We start from the raw sequence: 12,448 nt of genomic DNA, 5'->3' as shown, positions 1-12,448 counted from the left end.
TCTTTTCCTGGTATTGGTGAGTAAAAGTACCTTGGACCCTTTAATGGCCCTTAATTCATCTCAATCACCATCTTTCCTCATTATGTGATCGTCATCTATTCATGTGTACATGTGAATGTGTGAACATGCGAGATGCACAAAACGCATTCTTCACCATTCTCCATTTCTTCTTCCTCTTTCGTCCTTTCTTCGTTCTCGCCGACGTCGAGCTCCAGCTTTAATAACCGCCCGCAATAGGTACGTGCTGCAGTGTGATGCAACATGCACATAAGCACAATAATCACCGTCTCGTCTCATCTCTACTTATCTTAACCATTCTTAACTGAAGTTACTTAAGTCGGCATGAGCCGGTGGTGGTGATAGTGGTGGTTGGTCGCGTTAAGGGCACGACGCACACTGCCGCGAACTGCGGGTCAACGCACCCGGCCAAACCTTCCACACAGACTACTCGTGTGTACTTTACTTAACAAGTGCACTACCAAAACTAAAGTAAAAAAATGCAACGATCCACATAAATATTTTCAAAATACTGTCTGTGTTGATGACTTTATGAATCAGGTTAGGTAGTATTTAGGCAACCAACATTACTTTTTAATATTTCATTAGATTTATTTCAATAATATTGTTGGTTAAACGCGTGTGAAAGCGAAAGTAATATATGTTTATAATGCGTAATAAACTTATTTAGCGACGCTGATGATTAAACGAGCTAACGATGCCAAGCATCATGATGAATACAGATAAATGCGAGAGTGTACGCCATTGAAAGCTCGCCCGCAACGACGCCATTGCATTTGAATTGCGTATCGTGCTCAATAGTCAATTAAGGTAGGTTATGATTTTTTCGGATGGTTTATAACGCATTAATTACACCAACAAAATAATATTAAACCCAATAAAACAACTGAAAAGCAAGAATTTTTATTTTTTATCATTTTTTTTTTTCATATTGCTTTCATGACGCCATCAATGGAAACATTTCTTTAACTTAATTTATGTGTGATATAATATTTATAGCAATATAATGCTTAATAATCGCGATAATCGATTTCGGATGAGAGATAATCGCAGGTTTTGAATGGCGCAGCAAAAAATACATCGTATAATTAATTTCGGCGATTTACGTCCGGGCGTGGTGGACACTCAACCACACTCATACACACACAAACCAAAAAGTCACCAAAATGTTTGCATTTGGTATTACACGTATGTGTGACTGTTGAATGCGTGGTTGTATGGAAATGTATGTGTGTGATGCTTTTTTTTTTCGTTGTGTGCATTTGTGTGTGTGTGTGTGTGTATGACGTGCCCCGGTTCGTTCACCTTCCCGACATATTCACATAATAAACATTTACACAGTGGTGCTCATCATGGTTTTACGCGCGTACACATGCAGCAGTACTACGCATGCCAAAAATTAAATCGAGTATCTTGAAATATTCCAAGACAAAAAACACTCTGTATGTGAACACGAATGAGTCTTTTAAAAAATGGCACTGTTGATATTTTGACAGTCGGCCATGTTGATTCAATTAACATTTGGAATCCGATTCATTATTTCTCATCATGAGAATAAAGTAATTACGCGTGAAACAAGGGCCCAAGAGCAATCGCATGCCTTAAATGGCACGAAATGTATTCTTTTCGCACGCATCTATACCGCGACTGTGATTGCAATTCGACGATGCGCAAGTACATAATAGGACACAGCGAATATGTACTAATTAAACAAGATAAAAAGAGGATACGCATGGATCCGGTCTTTCCAGTGAGGATATGGATAGAAGTCGGGGCGAAAATGGAACGCACACCAAATTAGTACAAGATACAAATAGAAATACGAAATGAATTAAGAATATAAAAAGCTCGTTGAGTCTTCAGACACATTTGGTTGCCTAACTCAACAAATATGGCGTTAAAACTCCTTCGAACATAACTTTGCAGTTTTTGCTTCTTGAGCGAAGCCAGACATAATCTCATTCAAATTTTAAATTAAATTACTTTGATTTTATATTTTATTTAATTTTTTTTGTTGCGCCCACGCTAAAATCAAGCCTGAGACCGAAGACGAGACGGTATGTAATAACTAATTATGCTCTATGCTAATTATCATTAAACCCATTTAGCTGGCCATTATTATTATGCGATGCTGCGATTACGTAACACGAGACGAGAGTAATATATTAATATATCGGCTCCTTATAAGAGGTTTGAGGCGTGGAGTGGCGGTCGTCGCACAGGACAATGGCTTCGCATTTTTAATCTCATCACAATCATCATCTACACCTCAATTTATTTACAATATATAAACTTTAAAATACTTAAAATCGTTAAAAGTTTTGTCAAAAATTTTGTTCGTTGTTTTTAGGTTTTAATAAAAAATTAAGCAAAAAATAATGAATGAAAATGTTCATCAAGGCATGTCGTGTTTCATCTTAAGGTAGTTAACGAAGTTAACGTTCACAGAGAGACTTAAGGCGACCAAAAGAATAAAACCAAAGACTTGAAGACCGAGAGAAGTCGAGACGAGAGAAGCTCGGCCGACCTGCTCGAAAAAGATTCGGCGGGTCGATGGCACATCGCCAAACTTGAGCGATGATACCTCCAACTTCAACTTCAACTCAAGACTTACACTACGTTCGTAAAATTAATTGTCAAAAAATTGCTCATAGTGCTTTAGGTTTTGTGCATTTTAGTATTGTTTCATCTGTAAATTAAAAATAAAATAAATCAAAAATGTGTAAAAATCTGTTAATACGATTAGGTGGATTCTGAACCGTCACTAATATATTAGGCAACTTTATGTACATTCACATTATATGCCATTTTAAAATTATTCTTGATATTATAATTAATTAGTTTGTGTATACATAGCTCACATTCACCTCGGAGTCATTCCAAGTGCAATAATTGCGATTGTTATTACGTTTGCGAACATAGCCATTGGAGTCAACACTCGCCGTCTGATTATGACATAATATCAGCTAGTCGGGCGTCGAACACACCGCATAATATTGTATAATACCTGTGATTGTGTGTGTAATGTGAACTGCAACAAGTGCATGCCGCATTCTACGATAAAATAAACTTTACGACCTGCAAATGTGGAATAACAAACCGAAAATCATCACCAACAGAAAGATGGCCACCAAAACTAGTAAAAAAATGAGAAAATTTGACTTTAATTTATCCAAAGTATTGAATAATGTGATTTGTTTGTAGGTAGAATGCATATTTGCACACATGCAGTATTTTTATGCTCGGTTAACAGTTATAATCCGGTCGGGCGATCGACTTTTCAATCGTGAGGTCGCGAATTTCAATATTACATCACTTTGACCAGCGATTAACTAATAGCCACCGCAATAATGGCATTATCGCGGCGTGATTGACGTATTTATATGTCTATAATGTATGTAAATATGAGTATGAATGATAGAAATGCGAAAACCGTTTCTTTGTGCATTGACCAACGAAAAAAAAAACTGAATGTCAACTGTGCCAACGATCAACTATGACTTATCTAACTTATTAACTTCAGTTACCTGCACGAGTTACCTACAAGTTGCTAAGGCACTAATCTGAAAAGGTAATGTTTTTTTTTCTTAATGTAATCAAGGTCAAAAACTGCTGTTGTTGCTGGTGTATGCAATACTTGCAAATTGCAAGAAGTGAACGATTTTGTGATCGTGATATTATGCAATGCGATGTTTTCGATTAATTATACAGTGTATTATGCAATGGATAATTAAATTATATTGCACTTAATAGATTAACAAATTAACCTTAACAATGACATACAAGACTTTGAAATAAAAAATAAAGTTAAATGTGATTTTATGTATGAATGATTTATAAGTTGCCTACTTTAGGGTTTTAATAATTTGGTTAATATTTCTAACCAAACAAAGAATTTTTATTCTTTTAATATTATTTATGTCCAATAACAATGCAAGTATTCCTGAAATAACTCACCTGTGAAGTCATGTATGTCCTTATTAGTGTTTTTGCAGTTGTCGCTTGTTTTTGAGTTGTTGATCATTTATTTCTATAAGCAAGGAAGAAAAAACATTTTTCATCCACACACTGCTTAAGTGCACATACCAATATTGATTAATAATTACTGTAAACAGTAATTAAAAAGATGTTTATGGCACTATAAATGATTTGATTTATTTACATTTCAATTTAAATATTTTGCATTTATGCATTGATTTTTTACGCCATTGTATAAATAAACAAAAAATATCAAAGGCTAATAATAAATATTGTGTACATATTGTGATTTTGACATGGCTAAATCATGTCTGGTGATTGTAGGTACGATTACGACGTGGTAAAGCTAAATTTTTGCTGGTCGGAATAAAGCATGAAACAAAATTATAATTGATGAATTTATAATCGTTCAATGATTATATAAAAAAATTGATACAAAAACGTTAATCTTGATGAAACCTATTCATCAATTTGTTATTAATATCTACTCGAGTATCTTACAAAAAAAATTAAAAAAAAAAAAGTTGTGTCTTAAAATGATAAATGATAACCCATAATTTAAAAATTAATTTCTTTTGACGTTTATGCCATTAGTTGAATTATTTCATTATAATTTATTCATTCATAAAATTTAATATCTAATTGTAGTACCTACTTAAAAAAAAGGTAAGTTTTTCATGTGCGAATGCTAACCCAGCAAAAAAAAACATATTATTGTTTAATTTAATTGGAATTATTTCAAATTATTTACAGAAATTAAATGCACTAATAATTTAATAATTTTTTAGTTAGCGTTGATATTCTATTTTTTTAATAAAAATCAATTTTTTGTTGCAAATTATTTTGTTGTTTCATCATTGACCACACCTATCACACTACGACATTGAGCGCGTTGCATTTATGCAAATTCAGCCGTGAACTAGATAACAATCTAAAAAAATCCATGCCGAAAAAAATAAACAACTTATACGAAGAATACTGAACACGTAACACTTAAATTTCACCTTTAAATTAAATAAAAAATAAAAATACAAGAAAATAATAAATCAATTTTATTATTAGTATTTTATATTATTTTATGTAAAATTTATTGTTAAATTGCATTATTCATGTGATGTTGCAATCCATTATGTTAGTATGTATTGATAAAAGGTTACAAAAAATATAAAACTTGGGTTTTAATTAAAAAATATATTTCATATCTGCTCGAAGATAAGAATAATAAGACTTAATGCACATTACAAGTACAAACAACATACAGAAATGACCAAAAATTACAGAAACTACAAAAAATTACACAAATTGTTTATAAATGTTTATAAATTTCTGATTTTAAATAAAATAAGTAATTGAATGAATCGATTTTTTCGGATTTCGAGTTTTGCGAGACAGAAAGAAGATACTTACAGCTAAATATATAATTTAATATAACAAAATATGTTTAATAATTAATAATAATAATAATAATAAAAAACAACAATCAGTCTTAACGCATCCATGTATCAATGGGATGGGTAACTAAGTGGCAGTGTTTTCGCTCGTGTGGCTCGTTTTTTGTTTCTTTTTCTTTTTTTTCGTCCCCATTGTGTTCTGCAACAAATAAAACAAAACAAAATCAGTACTATAATAATAACCTCAAATGTTTCAAAGTGATTTGAATGCAAGGTCTCTCATAATGCAAAAAATCATTGAAATTTTAATAAATTGCAATCTGCACTAATTTTTAATATTCGCGTGTTGGTGCAAGGTCGTTGGTGGTTTGCAAGGCTATATTGCACAATTCTTCTAAAGTTGTAAAGTTCTTAAGTTCTAAACACGCTCAGGTGTGTTGTGTGTTGAGCGCTGTGAGCAAGCGCAGTTGCACTTGTTTTGTTTTGTTCCGACGCGAGCGCGCCGCGAGTTTGAATAGCGTAGCAAGGCCGCGCACAGCTGCGCATGCGCGCGCACCTCAGCAATGACAAGAACGAGGAAGTGCATCGACGCGTCGTCGTCGACATGTGTTGTGTTCGCCAGCGCGACGAACCGAGTTGCCCTAGTTACGGACTCGTTTCGCATTCATGCATTAATCATGCGCGAAACGCTCAGATTACTCATAATTTACGATAAAAACTCGTACGCGTGATGATAAACACACGAAATGGTGTGATGTGCGCGTATTGTATTGTGAAAATCATTTTTTGACACATTGAATAACGCATAAAGCATTTTGATGTTTTGAAATGAAAGCAACATTGTGGTATGTTGTAATATGTACATGCACATGTTCATTCATCGATTTGCTAGCTGCTCGTTTTTCTATTCGGTTTAACGCGGTTTCTTGTCGGGCAAAAATTCGCGAAACGCGGAAACGATCGACGTATCGAATCGACGGCGGCGACGACGACGCCAACCTGTTGCTGCAACGCTGCCAGCATTCACTACACTGCGGATTTTAATGATAATAAATTTCGACGAGAAATTGACGCCGCATACGAATTGCGAATTGATTTTTTTCCTTCTTCGTCTTCTTTCTGCGCCAAAAACGCGCAACCCTGAAATTCGTTGACTAAATGCCACTTGTCGACATTATAAAATTAGCGGCTAGCAATAGCAAAAGTGCATGCAAAGTGAATCAAGAAAAAAAATGCAGAAATTTCAACGATTCAGCATCGTTTCATGCTCGCGCGCACGACGCCCGCGTACAACCGACCGTGACCACGCGCCAAATTCGGCGCGCAACTAACCTCAACGCATTTGATCTAACCTCAAACGTCGAACCCTAAAATGTGCGCGTGCTGCTCAACTTTTGTTTGGAGTTTTGCATGCCGGGTGTTATACGCGCGATTACAAATTGGTCCGAGTCATCGCGCGGTCTTCTTCCTGCTGCTGGTGGTGGGCTCTCTTTGAAGGAGTGCGCGGCACCGCCGCACCGGGAGGAGAAGAAGCAGCGCGATGATCTGCGGCGCGCCGGTGTCAATGATCTTAAACGCGCGAAGAGAGAAGACGACGCCGAGTGCGTGCCCGCGCGCACTCTTCAGCGTTCGCGTATGCTTGCGAACGCGAAAAGATGTTTTCCACCACGATTTTTCAATTTCCCACTCGGAAATTCACTACATCATGTCGACAAGTGTCAATAATCAAAGCAAATTAATCGGTATTCGCGCTAATCTAACATTTTAAAAACTTTTTAGCCATAAACATCGATTATATGTTTTGGTTACCATAAAAATAATTCTAGTAGGTGTAATTTTAAAGAAAATCAAATTATTTAAATGAATAATACTTCTGACATAAATCGTCTAATTGTTACCATAAAAATATTAATATTTTATCAGCGGTAAATTTAAAAAAATTAAATAAAAATAAATTACGATTTATATATTAAAAATGCATTGATTTGGAAAATGCTAACTTTTACATTATGATTGACTTTAAAATAAAAAAATTATTATAAACTTACCAGAGTCTTCTTCGTCTACAACTTGATGTCTCCCTGCGACCGCCGTCGCCGCCGACACGATGCCACATCTAGTACAACCCGGTGGGATCGAGGGCCTTGCCGCCGTTCATCTTGTCTTGTTGGTTTGGATATTTTTTGTTTTGAATTAAAAAGTTGACCGAAATCAACTCCGGATTCGCCGATTTGCAGATCGATTGTTGTGATTGCGCACTTTATCAGTACTCAGTACTGCCCGGTGGGGTCGAGGATCTTCTTGCCGCCGTCCATGATGAAGTGTAAGAGTGTGAGAAGAGTGATGTCTCTTAAAGTTGTCAAAAGTCGTCTGTACGATGATAAATCACGTGTGATTGGCTGCGGAACGAGTTGATTCAGTACAAGCCAGTGGGATCAAGTCCTGACATCGCTTCCTCTGAGGGCTGGATGATGGCAAACGTGAAGAAGGGAAGTGCGTGTGCGTTTGAATGCGGATGGTGCGAGTATGTGTGGTGTGGAGTGCGTGAGGTTCACTTCACTGACGCGCTAGTGCGAATGACTGGTACGAGCCTCCGAGCGTGCTTAAATGCGCCGCCAGCGCGGTGGTGGGGGCGGAGTGCGCTCAGCGACACGCGCATCGCACGGGTGGTGCGTGTGTGTACTTTGGCGCACCTTTTGATGTGCGCGCGGGGCGGGATGGCCGTACTACACCCATGACCCACTCACTGCGTTCAGCGAGGAGCAAGCCTAGAGCCCTTTGCGAATCCGAGCTACGGCTTAGCGAATTATCTCGGTGCCTCTACGCAGGGCTCTTAAGTCACTTTAATAATATACATTGCGAATAACATTATTAATATTTAAGTTTGGCACTGATTCTAAAACTTAACTTTTGGCAAAATAAAATAAAAAATATTCTATTACCTAATAAATTTTATAAATAAATATGGAAAATTTTGACTACTTTGTATGCAGAGGTGAAAAAAGTGAGTGCAAAACAAAATGGTGCGATTTATTTCACAATATTGACATGTTTGCAATATTCCCACTTTATTATTGTCGTAAATGCGATATAAAATTTGCGAAAATAAAGTTTAGAACCGAGGTGTCGATCAACCGATCGAGTAACTTTCTCGGAAGTACTTCTGCGCCGCCGCCATACACCATCGAATCGCTGGCGGTTTTTGTGAAAGCTGGGAAATGCAGTGAAAGTAAGCGGCCATTAAAAACGCGATTGCAACTGTTAATTTCGAGCCAATCAAGCGTCCAAACAAACAAACAAACCACTCGTAGACTGAATGTAAACACAAATAAAAAACATGCGAGTCGACAACAAGTCCATTTATGATCGACTATCATTCGTTTAATTAGTGAATTTAAAATGACCCAAGTTTTGAAAGAAAACCAGATGGCGATCTACTTAAACGCCATTTTGGTGTTTTGCCGGTGTGTATTTCTCGAAGTTTATTTGTTTATTGATTTTTTCCAGAACAAGAAATTTAATTAGTGTTCTTGTAAAGTAAACCAACCGTGAAAGTGTCGTTTGGTTCTCGATCGACGCGATTTCTAATCGCCCTCGGGAGATAGCGAATAGCGGCGTCATTCCCACAGTGTGAGTCATAATCTTTCATCTTGTAGATTGGAGTTGTAATTATCTCAAGAATTGCAGCGATGCGATTCACAGATCTGATGGATAGGTGTCGAAACGTACTGTATGACTAACGATTGTCAATGAACTCTGTGGTAAAGTGTCTTGAAAACTTTCTTCGCGTGCGAAACGCCACACACCAAAAATGGCGAGTACAGATCAGCAGCCATCTTGACGTTGAGATCGGCAACAAAGCACCATCAAATGAGAAATTGCATTCTCATCATTAATTATAATCACAATATAAATCCATTTTTTACGTTATCTGCCTGAAAGGAGCTCTATAAAAGTAATTATTGTCAAAATATTTTTAATTTTAGAATAATCAGATTCAGGGTATTGTTGATAAGTGTTTCTGAAAATTTGAAACTTATACGATGATTGGTTCTCGAGATATGGAGGTTTTAAATGACCAGATGTGACTTAAGTCAATTAATTTTGCATTTTTGGCTGTAACTTCCGCACAAATTGGAATATTTCAAAAATTCTTGCAATATCCAATGCCGTTTCTAAAAAATTATCTATAAAGGTATAATGTTGCAGTTTTTAATTGAGATTTCACGTATAACAACTGACCGGAAGTTCTCACCGCGTAAAAACCCATAATCAATCAAAATTTGCAAACTCTATACAAAAGAAACCTGACCATTCATCACCTAACAAAATTAGTTTATTTTTTTCTTCTCACTCCAATAAAAAAGCAGATGTCAGCTATGATTAGATCCTTTCATGACTTAACGACTCCAAGATGATCTGTCTACTTCTCCAGTTCGCCACGGATGACCAATGGCGAATGCGCAAAGTGTGCTTATGAACTTGAGTAACTCGAGTGACTTAAGTGACTTAAGTAACGCACTCGGTACTCGGTGGTCGGATGCTCTGTGCGCTCCGGGGCTCGAAGCGTTCGCAAACGACGCCGAGGACAGGGCCGCCGACGAAGAGCGCTCGCAGAACGCGCTCGCCGAGAGCGAGTTCATCGGCCGGCGGTTACTCACCCTTACCCTAGTGAACCGTCGGGCAGTCGCACAGTGACCGCCACTCTAGGTCGCGAGTCTCGCGAGCGCATGCCGCTCTCCGAGAGACCGACGCCGCGGACGCGAACTCTCGCGAACGCTCTGCGAACCCGCACAAAGACATGACTTAAGGCACATCATTACTCATTACTGAAATCAGCTGACAACCGACAAATGAAAAAAATTGCGAGGTTTTCGGTACTTATTGATGGGGAGATTTTGGCTAGAATTGCGAATTTTAAATTAATCCAAACATTAACGTGAAAGTGATAAAAAGTAAATTTAAGGCTTAGAAATTTCCCAAGTTAATGTCATATGCCCGTAATTAAAATTTGAAGTTATGGACCGATCCATAAGTTCCCGAGATATTGCAGTTCAAAGTTAGCAGATGTGACTTAAGTCAATTTAATTGCACTTTTTTCCGTCTAACTACTAAACTAATTGGCATATTCTTAAAATTCTTCCAGAATTACAATTCGGGAGCAGTCTCGCTTCTTTTTCACATGATTTAGCCAACGTGACACTTAGGGTTGCATATATGCAATATTTTGTGATAGTATGTCGTTTATAGGTAATCTGCGATTTGGAATGACTCAAAGCGAGTTAAGTCAGTATTCGCGTGGAGCGCACACACCGCGACCTGACCTACATCGCGGCACGCTGGGCCCCGACACACCAGGAAGCGTCGTCGGTGTCGTGACACACGGCCGGCTCGGCCGAGCTCGCGCGCGATTCGATCGCCCGTCGTGGTCATCGAACCTGCGCGCCGATCAGCTGAAGCGCCGAGTTCGTTGACATGCTGCGCGCCGCGAGCAGCAGAGCCGCGGCCAGAGCGAACTAGGTCTCGGTCCGCAGATACATCTTCTTCGGCACGAGACATGACACTTTGCAATGACCACCGGAGCGAGCATGATCACATTAGCAGATGATCTGAGGGCATCTCAGAAATGCATCAATACATTAAAGGGCTTGGATTTGACTTAAGTCAAGACTTATTCAGGTTTTTATCGAAACCTTCCAAACTAATCACAAATTTGCAAAAAAATATTTTGCATATCCTCAAGTACTTAACTTGGAAAAAAAAATTACTGAATATTTTACAAGGTGTTTTTTTGAATGGTTGTGAATGAAGAACTACCTAGTGGATGATGGGTCATTGAATGCATACGATCTCCTGATCTTCATAATTGACCATTGCGCTTCGTCGACTGGCCACACCTTGTCATGGCTCTCAGCACTCGGCTTAAATCCCAATTAACACGCCGATGTCATTCCATATTCGCTTTTCCTTCCGTAATCCGTTTCATCTGACTTGCCTTTAGCCTTCTGGTCGCGCGCCGCATGCCGCACGCCTATTTGTACCTCTTTATAAAGCCATTTGTTATCGACCACTTTGGGCTGGAGGCGAGACTTTGTGCGCCCTTTCGGACAACCACCCAGACTCGTGCGCATTTCGGTCTTATCCGTCTTCGTCCTATTCTTGCTTGACAGATCAGGTCTTGTGTGGTTCATTCACGCCCGTTTTGTTAACTAGTCAACCAGTGGTCAAATGGTCAAATTGTCTGCAACTATAGCGATTGAGAAGGATTGAGCATTGAAGTTTCCATACAGATCTGTTAATCCTTTTCGAATGCGCTGTTCTTTTTGATCTTTTTGAGCGCAAAACGTTTCCAGGTGGTGAGTTCTTCACCAGTGGATTAGATCGATGACCATCGGTCACCAATCGTCTGCAGTATGTCTACAAAACAAAAATACATTGTGCAGTTGCAGCAGAACAACAAACATGTGTTCATATATGACTTAAGTCACTTTAAAAATACAGATTTACTGTTTGAGGTTAAATTTGTTTAAGTTTGGTTATTCATGGTTCATTGCTATTTGAACTTGCCGAATCCGCTGGTCGCTTAGCATGAATTTTTTTAAGGTCGCGGCCGCCGCGCACGATTTTTACGATCGTGCGATCGGTGCGTTAATTATCGCCATCGTCGGATTTTACGAGCCGAAAAAAATGTGCGTGTGAATTGCGCGCGATGCCGCATTGCGCATGCGCACTGCCAGTCATCTGGGCGATAGTGTGTTGGTGTTGTCGTGACTCTTTGACTCTTTGCGCAATTGCATCGCGGAGAGTCGGGGTGACCGAAAGAGATACGAAACTAGAATGGCGGATCATCGACCCTTCCTGAAGAGTGCGCGAACGCGGCGTGCGCGAGCGCAAAGTTAGTGGGTCAGGGCTCGCGAACGAGCCGGCGTCGGTCAATGCCCGCGCGGGTCATTTACCAATCCATCCGCATTTTGGCCCATCGTGGGATGCGCCAAAATTGTATCAAAAGATTGCTTATCTCCCGGGGAAATGTCAAAATGACTTAAGTCAATTTCTCTTAG

At 38.6% G+C, this 12,448-nt stretch overlaps 1 long non-coding RNA gene across 1 annotated transcript; it reads right to left on the bottom strand.

The window, feature by feature from the left end:
* Positions 1–5,172: 5,172 nt before the first annotated feature.
* Positions 5,173–7,959, bottom strand: LOC135789607 (uncharacterized). The gene is made up of 2 exons (XR_010547608.1): positions 7,436–7,959; positions 5,173–5,586 (listed from the first exon to the last, which is right to left on the bottom strand). It is a non-coding gene; the product is annotated as an uncharacterized lncRNA (long non-coding RNA).
* Positions 7,960–12,448: the final 4,489 nt, after the last annotated feature.

Source organism: Atheta coriaria, unplaced genomic scaffold (genome assembly GCF_025399875.1).
Source record: "Atheta coriaria isolate IRGN ID8LTWV9N9 unplaced genomic scaffold, Caltech_Dcor_3.1 hic_scaffold_3_pilon, whole genome shotgun sequence".
NCBI lineage: Eukaryota > Metazoa > Arthropoda > Insecta > Coleoptera > Staphylinidae > Dalotia > Dalotia coriaria.
The sequence above is the reverse complement of the archived record's forward strand: the minus strand, read 5'-3'. Positions and strand labels throughout refer to the sequence as shown.